General features: G+C 35.1%; 1 pseudogene; it reads left to right on the top strand.

The window, feature by feature from the left end:
- The first annotated feature begins 807 nt into the window (after window positions 1-807).
- On the top strand, window positions 808-7263 carry LOC107867249 (annotated as a pseudogene).
- Window positions 7264-13679: the final 6416 nt, after the last annotated feature.

The following is a 13679-nucleotide window of genomic DNA, read 5'->3' as shown; positions in this document are numbered from 1 at the left end:
GAAAAAGGTAGCCCTAATGGGTTAAAATGGAGCCCTTACGGATTAAAAATGGTATGGTAGCGCTTTGGAAGAACTTATAGATCCCGTAAGATCAATGAGGCTCTTGAGAGACTGCTGCTTGACATCTTTTTGGTTAAAAATAACCCAATGCTTTGAAAATAAGCACGGGTTGAAAAAGGTAGCCCTAATGGGTTAAAATGGAGCCCTTACGGATTAAAAATGGTATGGTAGCGCTTTGGAAGAACTCACAGATCCCGTAAGATCAATGAGGCTCTTGATACCACTGTTGGTTTTTTTTAAGAAGATGGGGCAGCGAAAAGGAGGTTAAAATGGTTCTCAAAGGATTGAATAACTTTCAATAGTATTCAATGATTTTATTAAGCATCAAGGGGCTTTAAATAGCCACATTACAATAGAAAAATCAGCAACATTCAAAATTTAAACTAACTAAAATGTCTCAACAAATCAAACAACCTAACTTAAATTCAAAATTCAAATTCATCCTAAATTAACTAATTTATTTTACTAAAAACTAGTACAGTAACCTAAAGTAATTTCCAACAGTGTAGAGACCAATAATTCGAAGTATAGGATAAAAGAGATTGTCATATTGTGGCCAGCTTCTTGTTTTCCTTCCATGTTTTAGAATCAAACTATTGGAGAGTCTCACATCCGATGAAAAAGGAATGAGTGGGCTCTCTTACATGACCATGGCCGATCCTTACGAGCTAGTTTTTGGGTTTAAGTTAGGTCCAAAGCTACATTTTTATACATGGCCCCAATGTTGGGGCCCGTATAGAATTGCCCATGCACCAGTCAATGAATTGCATAGCAAGTGTTTAGAGATCTTTCTAGAACTGCAGACTCTTTTTTTCAGCACTAAATTAATTCTTAGTCAATAGAATCTTACGCTCTAAGTTGAGTATGAAAAGAACAACTTGAAAGTTGATAGCGTTGAATTTAAGAGCAAGTTGGAAATTGTTGACTTTAATAGCCAGTTGGAAATTTCCAACTCTTGTGTGTAATCATACTGTCAACAATAGCAATTTATCCTTATTGCAGTGAAAAACTAACCTCAAGATCATCAGGATGGTTGATGCAGTTGTGTCCTATGCAGTTGAAAAACTGGGGGATTTCCTCATAGAGGAAGTTTCGCTGCGCCAAAGTCTCAGAGAGAACGTTCATTGGCTGAGAAATGAACTGTCTTTCATGCAAGCTTTCCTCAAAGATGCCGAAAAAAGGCAAGCAGAAGATCACCTTGTACAGCAATGGGTATTTGAAATCACTTCTGTTGCTAATGAAGCTGTGGCCATCTTAGAAGCATACAGTTTGGATGTGGCAAAAGATGGTGATCATGCTTTTGGATTCGTTGACCGTCTTAAAGCTTGTGCTTGCATCTGCCAGAAGGAAGCCAAATTCCACAATATTGGGAAGGACATCCAGTCCCTCAAGGAAAGAGTCATGGATGTCTCTCGGAAACGAGGTACCTATTGCATTACTCACATCAACAATAATGCTGGAGAAGGGCCAGACAATCCATCTTCCACACTAGTAAGAACATTGAGGAGAGCAGTGTCCTATGCCAATGAAGATCAACTCTTTGTTGGATTTCAAGAGGTTTTTCAAAGACTACTTGATGAACTTCTCAAAGATGAATCTCGTCGAAATGTCCTTTCAATTTATGGTATGGGTGGGTTGGGCAAGACCACTCTTGCAAGAAAACTATATAATTCCCCAAGTCTACTCTCTAGCTTTCAAACCCGTGCTTGGATATGCGTCTCTCAACAGTATAGTACCGCAGATCTCCTTCGGGGAATGATAAAATCTATCCAAGGTTGCAGTGAAGAAATGCTAAAAATGCTGAAGGAGATGACAGAGAGAGATCTAGAAACTCACCTCCGCAATCTATTGAAAGAGCACAAGTACCTTGTGGTGGTTGATGATGTATGGCATCGAGAAGCTTGGGAGAGCCTGAAAAGAGCCTTACCGGATGACAACAATGGCAGCAGAGTTATCCTTACAACACGAAAGGAGGACTTGGCTGAAAGAGTCGATGACAAAGGTTTCTCCCATAAACTTCGTTTTCTTAATGAAGAAGAAAGTTGGGACCTTTTTTGCAAGAAACTACGTCCAGAGAATAAGATGGTTGGTGCTTCCTTGTTCTCCCCATCAATGGAAAGTCTAGCTAAGGATATGGTGGAGAAGTGCAGAGGCTTACCACTCGCCATTGTGGTACTAGGTGGACTACTTTCCTACAGAAAGGGGATGCACGAATGGCAAAAGGTAAAGACACACCTTTGGCAGCACATGAAGAATGATTCTGTTGAGATCACTCACATCCTATCACTGAGCTACAACGATTTGGCATTTGAGCTCAAGCAATGCTTTTTATACATTGGCATTTTCCAAGAAGATCATGCAATCGACACTGTAAAGTTGATGTATCTGTGGCTGGCGGAGGGATTCATACCAAGAACTAGAGAAGAACATATGGAGGATATTGCCGAAAACTTCCTACATGAGCTAATAAGTCGAAGCTTGATTCAAGTGGCGGAGACATTCTTCGATAAAATTCTTACATGTAGGATGCACGACCTACTTCGGGATCTTGCTGTACAAAAAGCCATGGAGGTTAATTTGTTTGACATTTATGATCCAAGACTAAACTCGGTCACTCCATTTCGTCTCCGACATGCTATTCATGCGCAAACTCAAAGGTATCTTTCACTTGATCTTTCAAAATTGAAGGTAAGGTCAATATTGTTCTTTGATAAAGAATTTATGAACTTGGACAATAGTGGAAAATTCATGACATTCTGTACGACATTCCCACATCTATATGTGCTGGACTTGGAGAACATCCAGTTTGATGGGAATGAACTACCTAATGCTATAGGCAATTTGGTACACCTCAAGTTCTTAGGATTGTCTAACACCAATGTTTTCAAACTCCCAACTTCCATTGGCAAACTAAAAAAACTACAAACGCTAAAAGCACTGATTGATTATTATTGCTCATGCCAGCTACCTCCTCAAGTAGCCCAGCTCACAAATTTAAGACATTAGGTAGCTCGGTATGAAGTTCCCTTGCAAGTTGACAAACTCACAAATCTAAGAACTCTTAAATATATTCGCTGTGATCAGTGGAAAGATACTGATTCTGGTTTAGTCAACCTTCAAGAATTGGGCATGGAAAAAATTAGGAAATCTTACTCCCTAAAATCCATTGGCAGCCTGAAAAACCTCACTACCTTGTTTCTAGTTTGTCAACATGGTGAAACTTTTCCTCCACTGGAACCTCTTTCTTCTTGTGAAAACCTTCACAGGCTATGGTTATCAGGGGGAATAGAAGAACTAGCAGATTTAAACAAGCTGCCGAAATCCATCACTGTGTTAGTCCTACAGTCTGCAGGACTTGTGGAAGATCCAATGCCAATTCTGGGAAAGTTTCCAAATGTAAAGCATCTCAAGTTATCATGGGCTTACAAGGGAAAGAAAATTACTTCCAAGGGCAACAGTTTTGGTCAACTGGAGACCCTTCAACTTGATAATCTGGAAAATCTAGCAAGCTGGCATCTAGCCACAACTGCTATGCCTCTGATAAAAGGTTTGAATATATTAAAGTGCCCGAAGCTGAAGAAAATTCCCGAGCGAATGGAACATGTTGCGGTACTTGAGAGTTTTCAACGGCAAAGGGACTATATTGTTGGTTGCCAAACCAGTAACTGATTTGCTGCATGTCTGAAGCTTTTGAGGTAGGTAAATTCTCATCCTTAGTTTACCATTCGTTCTTTACTTTACTTTTATTCTATTCCACTCAATATTAACTTAATGCTTCATCTGTCCTACTTATTGCCTCATTTCTTTATAATCTTGCTATTTTTGCTGTCATGTTATTCTTGCAATCCTGCTTCAAAAACATCTATTTTGAACCAAGGGTCTACCAGAAACAACCCCTCTACCCCATATAGATAGAGGTAATGTCTGCATACATCCTATCCTCCTCAGTAACCACTGGTGGAATTACAGTGCGTATGTTATTGTTGTATAACTGAATACTAAGTTAAGATTTACTTAACTGATTCAAAGCTTGTTGTCATTTGTGAACTTAGTGAAGCTGCTTCACTGTATTAGACATGGTTGTCAACTCACAGGCAAGTGTATTGGAGTTTTGGATATGTATCCATCTATAACTACACATTTTCTAGAATAGGTGCTTACTATTTAGTGTAAAAGCTCTTCATGATCAAATGTTTCTGAATTGGTATCCCATGGAGTAAGGTTTATACTTGATAAACATTGTTTTGTTATTCAAGAGATCCAGAATAGACTATATCATTTGTGTGTGGTATTTTTTCCCTTTAATCATGTGACGAGGAGGATTAAGAAAACAAATCTATGTTGATGTATAGCTTTTTCACATGCCATGTTGAGAAAATCATTTTGATATCATCCCTCTTTTATGACATCCTTTATGGATGTATTCTTACCAATTAGACTTTTATTATTTAGGGTGCTGGGAGATATGTCCTGAGAAACTAGAAGTGCATCAAATATGGCATGGTCTCTGGGACTATGAACGTGATCATGCAGTTTTATTTATATTTGCACTAAAAATGAAGTCTTTTCTCTTTCTCAAATTGATTTCCTGAATGTACTAATGTTCTTGCAGTATCTACCAACATATATCTTATGTCAGTCTCTTAACAGTTCCTGTTGTATGGTTTTATGCAACATCTTGACCTGGAGTGTCTCATACAAGAATGCAATTGATGCATCTTGACACACTGATAGCTTTGGACTCAGTGTTGTATGACAATTCTCTTGACCACCAAACTTTTCCAAGAAATTTCTTTTCACAAGTACAATATATAGAATAAAATTCGAAGAGATATTTTACTGGACGAAACATGTTCTTTCACTTATTTTCGCATCACTTAGGTGCAAATCCTATTTCCTTGATTATATTCTTGAAACATATAAGGGATGGGTTTGGGCCGTGGTAGCAGCCACTTAGGGTAGGCTGTCCACATCTTCCCGGACCCTGCTAATGCAGGATGCTTTGTGCTCCAGGCTGCCCTTATATGCTTGAAGCCTGATTTGGTTTGAAGAAAGTTTGGTGTGTAGAACTAGTGAACACTAAATTGAACAAGTTTGGTCGAAACTTGCCTTTACTGTTATCAAGACCTATATCACCCTGGAAATTTTCATCATCCCTATAGTAAAGGTCTCTCATGTTGCAATTCCCCATGCTTTATGCAGGATAGACATACCATATCCACGAATGTGGGGTTCCCACATACAAAGGGTGATCGCTTCTTTTGTTGCTTCTGTGGAGGTCTGTGCTCTGATCCCTTACTTATTTGTTGGCTATTGATATGCAACACAGTCCTCAGTTAAAATGTAATTAGCCTTCTGTGTAACTGGATTTTCCTGTTTTGTTGGAGGCCTAACTTCTGATTTGTGGAATTAGGTGCTCTGTTAAGTGTAATAGTTTTGGTTGTTAATGGTATTCACAATGGTTTAAAAAAAAAAAAAAAAAAAGGAAGAAAAACACAATCCCCGTATCTGATGTTGCTAAAAATGTAGGCTACAAGAAATATGTTGTGAACTGTTTTTCGTTTTCATACTCGGGTCTTCCATTTCATAGCGAAATCTAGTCTTGAATTCAGTTTGAATCCTTTTGTTGTGCAGTCAACTGGTGTATTTCTTGCATCAGCAAGATACGGAAGTGGCAGTGCTATACCAGTGACACCGTCTTTCATTAGCCGAGGTGTTGCCTTGCCTGGCTGGTGAGGTCAAATGTGCTCTTCCTCCTGAACTTTTAACTCTTGTCAGGGGATAGGGACTTTGCTAAATGCTCTTTTTGGTGGTGTCACTAGTTGCACTGCTACAACATAACCGTATCTGATCTCTATAATTCTCTTTCAATCTAAATTTAGGCACAAATAGCTACAAATACACTCGTCCGTGCTTGATTTTCATATGATGTACCATCAACTAAATATGTTTGACATAGAACTGAACCGCTAAGCTAAAACTTAACAGGGAGAATGCTCGTCTCTGGGGTCTGGGCAATGACAAGAGTGTGAAGCCGAAGAGTCGTGCAAATATTGCTGCTGCTTGTATGATTATCTTCTCCATCTTAGAAATGTTAGTGCTAATCCATTGATTCATGGACAAGAACCTATTAGATATGCATTGTTCTTCTTGAACTGCAGTTCAATGACAAAATGCCTGTCATCTTCATGTCACACGCCACGATAGCTGCTGTCGTTGCTAGATTTCTGGATCGGACTCTTCCATTTAGTAGCGATGAAGCTCGAAAATACAATGGTGTCACATTGGTGGGACAAGTTTGTGGTATATACTAAAGATGTTAGAAGTGATGAGTTCTATAAATTACCATGCCAACTCAATAGGTTCTTCTCACCTTATTAGAACAAAACTAGTATTCATTATAAAAAATTGATATAACAAATTTTATATATATATACTAATTAATTAATTATCAACCATCAAATTGTTTAATTATCGTTGAGTCTTCAAACTCAAATATTTATCTGTATTGAAATATGTAATTAATGTTTAACTAAAAACACCATGTAGAGAGAATTGCTACGTTCATAGATAACTTAACCTTTAAATCATGTTCACCATCTAAACTTCTTGTAGTATGGATACCAATATGTAATATTATACAAATTTTTAAGACATATATATTTACATAAAATACGTAATTTTACGAAAAAAACACATATTCACATTCCACAATTATTTAATGAAAATTCGCCCCTCCCTTGTTACCGTGAAATACATGATAAAGCTTAATCAATGCAGTTCAATGTGCACTATAGAATAGGATATGATTTATCCATAATATATGTGCAACAAAACCTAAGTACATTATAGTCGAACCATTCAATACTCAGGAATATATATATAAAATGCTTGCATCCATGTACGTTGATCACGATCACATCCGATTTCATCATTAACACTTGCCAGGTGCTGTTTTCATCTGTCTACTGGCCAATATTTGTCATTTCAAAAACCACAATATTAATGAGAAGTTTAGGAGCACCTATAGAAAAGCAAATAAATATCAATTAATAAAAGAAACTGAAATAAAGAAAAATGCCAAAAATAGATTTCTTTTATCTTTATTTCGTTTTGAAAGTAAAAAATTAGGAAGGGAAGTACTATCACATCTAGAAAACCAATAAATGAGAGAAAGTTATTGAATATTAAACATTCAATATTCACATGGCGCCTCCAATTTACTCTTTGTGTTTGATTTATTTGATAACTTCTGAACAAAATGGTTTGATCTAATATAGCTTTAAGATCAAGATAACAAAAATGTTAGTGAGGTAAATGCTAACATCAAGCTAATACTTGGACAATATAGCTATATTTAAAATCCAAATTCAAATGACATAAAAAATAATAATGAATTTTTACCACAACATAAAGAATTTAGGCAATTATGATTTCATTTGACATGTCTCATCAATAACTATGAAAAACTTCGAAATGACCATAACTATCCTCTTGATAGATTAACAAAAATCTCAAGAAAAATTATTCATCTAAAATGATTTAAGAAATATCTTATTTGAATCAGTAATATGACTTCTATCGCCTTTATATATTGTAAAGACCACCTGAAACAACAACAATTCATAGAGGCTATATAGATCTATTAATTTCTTCATTTTGAAATAAACACAAAATTTGACACTTGCAAGTTCTAATTTTAAAATAAATAATAAGTATAGAGAGAAGATTCATATAAGATAGACGACAACTTATATGTCCGTATTGCAGTTTTAATTTACTCTAATCTAATGCAACAATTGCTCTTTGTCTTCACTGTAACATTTGTCGCTGGCAAGATAACATTCCAGAGTTGTGTTTTTGGCTGGGAATTGAACTACTTCTAACTAAATCATTTGAGGTTTAAGGGGATTTGTTTAAATTTAAATGCTTCCTAAGATAACATGTATTATTCCTATTACACCATACCCATGCACTAAATACAGTAAGTAACCAAACTATCTACTTCGATGGTACCTACCCTGCTATTTCCTCTTTCAACAAAATTAATTAATTAATTAATAATAATTTTAATAATTTTGATAATTAGTTATTGCAATTTGAAGTTTTTTTTTTATTTGTTAATAAGAAAATATTTTTCTCCTAATGTCCAGGGACGTGTAAAAATGGCATAGAAGTTTAAAAGTGGTTTAGAATGAAATAGATAAAGAAGTGGTAAAAACTTACACGCACCTGGACCCGGTGTATATACTAAACTAATGTCATTTACTATGGTTAAGTAATTAAATTAAATAAAATATATATTAATTAATCATGGTTAAGTAATATGAACTCTAAATTCAAACACATGTCATGCATGTATTGGCTTGGTGTATACACCAGGTGCGTATAAATTTTAACCGAAAAAAGTTTGAAACTCGACTAAAATTCAGCAATTAAAATATTTTAAATGATAATTACCTAATTTGCGTAGATTTCTACGAAATGATTACATTAGGATAATGATAAACTAAAAAGTGTAAAAGAGAATTAGATTAAAATTAAGAGAAGTTACAATCTTTTTAAATTTTACAAAAAATCATGGGGAGAAGTTATAATCAGTTTAACTTCATCTGGAGAAGTTATATTCAGTTTTACATTCAAAATACTCAACAAATTAGAATGATGACATAGATTAAGTGAAATTTAAAGCCAAAGTTTTTTTTTTAAAAAAAAAAAAAAGCTAACCAACTTCTATGTCAGATCTTAATCTAATTAAAATTGCTACATTTCACACATTAGCAAGTAGCAATATTAAACGTGATAAAAATTTCAACTTAGTGTTTGTTTTTTGTGTAAAATAATTTGTTCATCTTATCTTAAATTAAACTACAGCAAAGTTATCATATTATTTCAACTCAAAAATATTATATAAAAATATCAATCAATCAATTTAAAAGCAGCCCGATAAAAGGAAATATTGTTACCAATAATTGCAACACAATTTGAATGTAAAATACTTAGAAGTTACTTCCCATTCTTTTTAATAATCTATAACGTGGACATTTGGTACGATTTTAAAAACTTGACAACCAAAATACAAACATAAATTTGTGCACGGAAGAAAACAAATACCAACCCATATTTTACTAAAAGAAGTAAGAAGAATCAAAACTTTCTCAATTAGTGTGATAAAAATGAAACAAAACAATCATATTTTCAGTCTCACAATCAGTATGCCATACTATTCCCTAAAATGAAAAGGAATAGAAATATGCGTTATCCTAAAATCAGAAAGTGAAGTCTATTTATATGTAGAAGTTGTAGGACGAAATTGCTCTATATCTTTATGTTGATATCAGTAGGATGAGTCACCAAAGATGTGGAAGAGATCTAAAAAAAATTTGTAAATCAAACCTTTATGACAAGATTTTTTTAGTTACAGTATTGTTTTGCACGGGCTGTGTCCAATTTTTTTGCCTCCGTTTCCACATACTCACTGCAAAGTTAAGCAATATGAAAAGGATTTTTAGACTTTTGTTGTCAACATTTTGTCATTGAATTGACTATTAGTTGAAGATGGAGTCAGTTATCACATGGAAGAAAGATTGTTTAAATTGAGAATTAACTGTAAAAATACAATAGAACTGATATGCTTTAAAAAACTGATTTGTCTTAATTTTTCTTTTTGGTTTTGTATTGGTTATCTATTTATTTCTAATAATTATCTTTTTTTTTTTGGAACTTTATCCTTAAATGCCAAGTGGCTTATTATTGAGCTGTCACTTGGCTTAATGTAGAGACTTTGTCCTCTACTTTTAATAATATATAGATATAGATATAGATATAGATATAGATATAGATATAGATGTAAAATTTCATCACTTGAACTCTTCCTATGTTTTGTTCTTATTCCTTCATAAATCTATATGTCATTTTTGTTGCCTCAAATGGCTTCTGTCAAAGATGATTAATTGAATTATTTGAAAAAATTGTCTAAAGCTAAGATCAATTACATCTCTATAACAACAACATCCATTATTATAACCATTATTATAACCATATATCTCCATAAAATTACTTCTTTATAACAATATTACAAGAAAAAAAGTATATTTTGTCGACCTAGTTTTGTAAACTAAACCACAGTCAAATTAATTGCCCCGTTATTTCCTTTTGTTTCCCCATTAAACAAATGTTTTGAGATTTTTTTTTTTCATGAGGGAGTAATATATTGAATAGGAATCCAAGATTTCCGGATATCAAGGCCGAAAGAATACGTATCCAATTATATCAATTTGGGGTCATTTAACCTATTCAAACAATTTTGAGTATTTAATATCGGGGAATCTTAGTAACTTAACTGGTTAGTTACCTGAACTTCCACGTTATTGGTGAGGGTTCGATTCCCCATATTGTAATCCCATTCCCCTTCTTGAAATTAGTATTTTTCGTGTGACTTATGTTGTTGTTGTGATATTGAAATTAGTACTTCGTCTTAATTTATTTATGTTAGAGTTGTGACCCGAATTTTGTTGATCCGGTCCAGAAAATTTCGCGGTTCGACCCATGTTTGTGATTTTCAATGGAGTCTGTGATGGTAGCGTAGGGATCGGGCCGATAGGCCCGTGGACCCTGATGTTTTTTGGGGTCTAGGACTTATTTGTATGCACATATTATATAAGTGCATTTAGTGGGTTGTTTTGTGCATCCAAAAAATACTCATTCTCCACATTGTACTCCTCTCCTTTCATTATAGTGAAACATCCTCTGCCTCTGCCCGTGATTTTTTTCGCAAGGATTTCCACGTAAATTTGTGTGTTCTTGTTTTCATTTTGCTTGTGGTTTTCTTTATTTCTACCCGATTTCTAACAAACTGGTATCAGAGTGTGTTCGAATGTTTTCTCGGGGATGGCAACCATGAAGTATGATATTCTGCTATTGGATCGTAATACCAGATTTTCGTTATGGCAAGTTAAGATGCGGGTTGTGCTCGCGCAGATGAATTTGGATGATGCTTTATTAGGGTTTGAGAAGATGCCCTCATCGTGGACGGACGAGGATAAACGGCGTAAGGATCGAAAGGCTCTATCACAGATCCACCTTCACTTATCCAATCAAATTCTATAGGATGTTTTGAAGGAGTCCATTGTTGCTGCATTGTGGTTGAAACTAGAATCTTTATGCATGACGAAGAGCCTAACAAGTAAGTTACATCTCAAAAAGCGACTTTATTCCCATCGTATGTTTGAGGGTACGTCTTTGGAAGATCACCTATCTGTCTTTAAAGAAATCATCTCTGATTTAGAGACTCTAGAGGTTAAGTACGATGAGGAAGATTTAGGGTTGATTTTGTTGTGTTCGCTGCCTGTATCATACACGTTCTTTAGGAATACGATTTTATATAGTCATGATACCCTAACCATAGATGAAGTCTATGATGTGTTGTTCTCTAAGGAGAAGATGGAACATCTTGTAAATAGGTCGGAGACTCAAAGAGATGGTCTCATTGTTCGAGGAAGGACACGTGAGAGAAATTCTGGGGGTAATGATATGTTTAGGTCCAAATCCAAAAACTAAAATAAAACCTGTAATTACTGTAAGAAGAAGGGCCATATCAAATCTGAGTATTAGAAGCTAGAGAATAGAGATTAAAAAAAAGCTCCAAAACCGAAGGGAAACCATCCAGAGAAGTCCGGTGAAGCCAGTTTTATGGAAGATGACAGTAGTAATGGAGAACTCTTAGTAGTTTCTGATGGTAACTCCAAACCCTATGAGGTTTAGATTCTTGATTCAGCTTGCACGTTTCATATGTGTCGCAATCGGGATTGATTTACAACATATGAAGCAGTCTCTAAAGGTATTGAGTTGATGGGAAATAACACACCTTGTAAGATAACTGGTATTGGAACAATCAGAATTAAGATGTTTGATGGGGTTGTGAGGACACTTGGTGATGTACGGTATGTACCAGACCTAAAGAGAAATCTTATTTCCTTGAGTACTCTTGATTCAAACGGATATAGGTACACTGGTGAAGGTGGAGTCCTGAAGGTTACTAAAGATGCTCTTGTTGTGATGAAGGGACAGAGAAAGTCTGCAAATTTGTATGTCCTGCAAGTGTAGACACCTAATTTTGTCCCTCCAGAAGTCCAATTTTATCAATTTTTAGCTCACCTCACCACGTACCCTCTCCAAAAAGGAAAGGACACATCACCCTCACCACTACCCCATCACCTACCCTACCTCCTCACCCCCACTCATGTGACCCCCCTCCTCATGTTTCTTGACCACAAAGGAAAAGAAAAACAGACAGCTGTACAAAGTTGATGCCATTTTGCTCTCTTTTGGATTTTATAGGAACAAAAACATACCATGTATTTCCCAGGTGGGACCCAAAAAAGAGGGACTCCCATGAAAAAGGGAGAATATATATGCACATCAGAGGAGAGCACAGGGGATTGAGGCCAAAAACACACCCTTCTCAAAAATCTCCATCTCCATTAAAACACCACTCTTGTCCACTCCAATTTCACCATGGCATAAAGATTTCCCTACACTGACCATCTTCCATATACACTATGAATCCTCACAGATATGCACACACACACTTAAAACCAGTGAAGGAAACTCCAAAAAAAGAGACTCTCATTTTGTTCATCGGAGAGAAATTGAGAAAGGTGGAAGACAGGTTTGAAATCGAAAGAGAGAGTCGAAAACTAGGAGTATAGTTTGAAATCCGTTGGTTGTCTTTAGATCTCCGTTAGAATTTTACCCCTGTTGACACCTAATTTTTGCCCTCCACAACTAAGTTTAATTTCGAGCTTCTTGAGTTTTAAATTAAATCACAACATATATTTTATCTGAATAAGAATCTTTTCAAAGTATTTATTTGGGTAAACTTATCATTTTAAGTAGCGATTATATATTATCGTATTCAGTTATACGAGATTATATAATTTTGTTACGTAAATATTTATTTTACGAAGTATTGAATTTTTTATCAAGGATTATTTTATAAATAAATTCAAATGATTAAAATTTCGATTTGAATATAAATTTACTCTCCAAAAATAATTTATTTGGATAAATATTTATTTAATTTTATCAAATCAAGAAGCTCAAGATTAAACAAGGTATTAATTCGTATCGAATCTAGTTTAAATTTAGTTAATTTATTAAATTTGACCATAATTGAAATCAAGTTGATCAAAATTGCGATGAAATTGATCAAATTGATATCCAATTTGGTTAAGATTTAAGTAAAATTGGCTAAAAAATTAATTTTATTTGGCCTTCTACCCCTTTTTAATTTTAAATTGGACCCATTAACCTTCAGCAACAACAATATTTAAAGTTGGCCCAACCAGCTCAATCCCTCCCAAATAATATACAACATCTTCAATAAGCCCAAAATCCCTCTGACCCGGCCCATTTATTGATTTTTCTCCTTTTCAACACAAACGGACGACCACAACACCAATACGCCGTACAAAGATCAGCGAAAATTACGACATCGATTTCTACCAACCAATAATTTCAACCGAACCAGACCGATTTCGAGAAGACCCAAACTGACCCGACCTTCTCCATACTCGTCACGTGCTCTCCCCACATGGGTTTGTACGAGGAAAGCTCGG

The sequence above is a fragment of the Capsicum annuum genome, chromosome 4 (genome assembly GCF_002878395.1).
Source record: "Capsicum annuum cultivar UCD-10X-F1 chromosome 4, UCD10Xv1.1, whole genome shotgun sequence".
Lineage (NCBI taxonomy): Eukaryota > Viridiplantae > Streptophyta > Magnoliopsida > Solanales > Solanaceae > Capsicum > Capsicum annuum.
Note: the sequence above shows the minus strand (reverse complement) of the source record. Positions and strands in the feature narration are given on the sequence as shown.